This window comes from Mandrillus leucophaeus, unplaced genomic scaffold, assembly GCF_000951045.1.
Source record: "Mandrillus leucophaeus isolate KB7577 unplaced genomic scaffold, Mleu.le_1.0 Scaffold719, whole genome shotgun sequence".
Lineage (NCBI taxonomy): Eukaryota > Metazoa > Chordata > Mammalia > Primates > Cercopithecidae > Mandrillus > Mandrillus leucophaeus.
The window spans coordinates 557,848-560,349 of NW_012107797.1; the positions used below are offsets into that span (position 1 = coordinate 557,848).

The following is a 2,502-nucleotide window of genomic DNA, read 5'->3' on the forward strand; positions in this document are numbered from 1 at the left end:
GCCTAATGTAAATGATGAGTTAATGGGTGCAGCACACCAACATGGCACATGTATACATATGTAACAAACCTGCACATTGTGCACATGTACCCTAGAACATAAGTATGAAAAAAAATCATTACATTGCCACTATAAGAATTAGGAGATCGTGCTTAGGAATCCGGGTATTCAGTTTTTAGCAATAAATAAGTAAATAAATAAATTCCAGAAAGAGAAGCCAGAGATGATCAAGGCCTGCCCACAAGCCAAGGCCCCATCCTGATAACTCGTTTGAGTTTTTGAGTTTCCAGCCTGGGCCCAGTGGGTACCGAGTTTGGGATGCCCTGTGCTAATAGGTGCTAAGGAGAAGGCAGTTGCCTTGGGAATGGGCAGAAGGACAGGAATCTTTCCCAAATTTTGCATCAGGCCTGACTAGGATTTTAAATCCACACCTGAGAGCTGCCTTTACCTTCCTACCATGAAGTGCCTTCTGAAGAGGGTGACAGGTCATCCCCTCTGCCTGGCGTGCCCACATTCAGGTTCTCCCTCAGCCAGCAGCAAACCCGCTCTCAGGAACTCTGTGTAACATTTCTGGGATGTTCTCCTGCTTTCCAGAAAACCAGAGTGGGTGGCCTGCAGGAGTCCCCACAGGCAAGTGTGGAAGTGGTGACTGTCCCCAGCCGTCCCCTCCACAGAAGAGAGACTCATGCCTTCAGTTTCGGTGTCCTGTCAACTTGTGTCCATACCAGTTCATTTAATGATCAACTTAATTTATGTTAATTTAAAAACATAAATAACGCTTGAGCTGATGAATGCGCTCACTATGTTGACTGTGGTGATGGTTTCCTGGGGGTCTACCTATGTCAAAGCTACCAAATTGTACACTTCAGATAGGCATGGCTTGTTCTATGTCGATTATACCTCAGTGAGGCTGTTTAAAAAATAAAGGCAAGAGCCACCATTTGAATTTAGTGAAAAGGTGGATGTGGAAGCGTCCACACAGAACCATGAGTCCCATTTAGCCAGTGATTCTGTGCGGATGGTGTGATTGGCGTTTGGGAGAGCAGGTCAGTAGTGACAGGCCAGGGCAGGGCACATCCCTCTCCCCCGGGCCCTTCCTGAGCTTCTTTCTCACCTTCCTTTTGTCCAGGGATCTTCCAGTCCCTGGTGGGTGTCAACAGCTCCCACCTGAAGAAGCAACACCCAGGGAGATCCTGTGTCCCAGAGGCCTCTCTCTGGAAGCAAAAGGCATGGGGAGACACACCCACATCCCTCCTTCCCTCCTCTATGCAGCCCCTCTGTCCTCGGAGAGAGGACTGCTGGGAGTGGCCGCTCACCACTGCAGCTGTTCCTAGGGGTTCTCAGGGCTCTGTTTCTGAAGCACACAGTGCACACATCAGTAACAGTATCTACCAAATAACTTATCTAAAGAGATAAAGGAAAACAACTCTTTTTTTGTTTGTTTGTTTGTTTTTGAGACGGAGTCTCGCTCTGTTTCCCAGGCTGAAGTGCAGTGGCGCGATCTCGGCTCACTGCAAGCTCCGCCTCCCGGGTTCATGCCATTCTCCTGCCTCAGCCTCCCAAGTAGCTGGGACTATAGGTGCCCACCACCACGCCCAGCTAATTTTTTTGTATTTTTAGTAGAGACGGGGTTTCACCATGTTAGCCAAGATGGTCTCAATCTCCTGACCTCGTGATCTGCCCACCTCGGCCTCCCAAAGTACTGGGATTACAGGCATGAGCCACCACACCTGGCCAAAGGAAAGCAGCTCTTAAGCTAGCAACAAAAGGTCACCTCTGTAGGGCAATCTCTATCTGCCCTGCCCCTGCTCATTCAGCCCCTCTGATGGGCCAGGCCCACCACCAGCCAGAGGGGTTGCAGTGTTGGACAGGCCTCTCCATTCTGGTCACAGTGGCAGCCTGGGATCCCTGCTCTCCATCTCCCTAATGAACTGTGATTCTCCTGGAAAGCATCTGTTTTCACAAAATGTAACCACAGAGGAGTGGGCGAATGGAGAGGGAGGGCCAGAGGAGCTCTCTGGGAAGGCGCCGGCAGTGCCCTCAAGGCGGGTTCACCCCTTCTGCAACCAGGGCTGCAAGGAGAGACAGGCAGGTCTCAGGCTGCAAGGCATACTGAGGCCTCCAACGGCCAGAGGGAGCTGACCCGCTTGCTCACCCTGGCTGGGGACCACACCCTGGCACATCCCACAGCACATCCATAGCACTCTATGTCGTGGGGAGGCTTACCCTGCTGTTCCCTGGAGCTGGTCCCCTCTTAGGGATGGTGTGCTCTTAGCAGGACCACGGGACCCTCCTCAGGGGTCCTGGCTTTGTGAGGAAGAAAAAAAATTTGTCTTCTACCTTCTTATGTTCAGTGACTGAAGTCCTGCAAATTAAACTGACAAAAGGCAATTAACAAGAGAAAAGAACAGATTTAATTATATACATATGCAGGGGCATTCACAAAGAAATGTGACTCTCTGAGGTGGTTAGCATTTGGGGCCTGTGTAACATCTTAACAAA

General features: G+C 50.4%; 1 pseudogene; it reads right to left on the reverse strand.

The window, feature by feature from the left end:
* Positions 1-2,502, reverse strand: part of LOC105528497 — a 10,652-nt pseudogene that overhangs the window by 1,991 nt on the left and 6,159 nt on the right.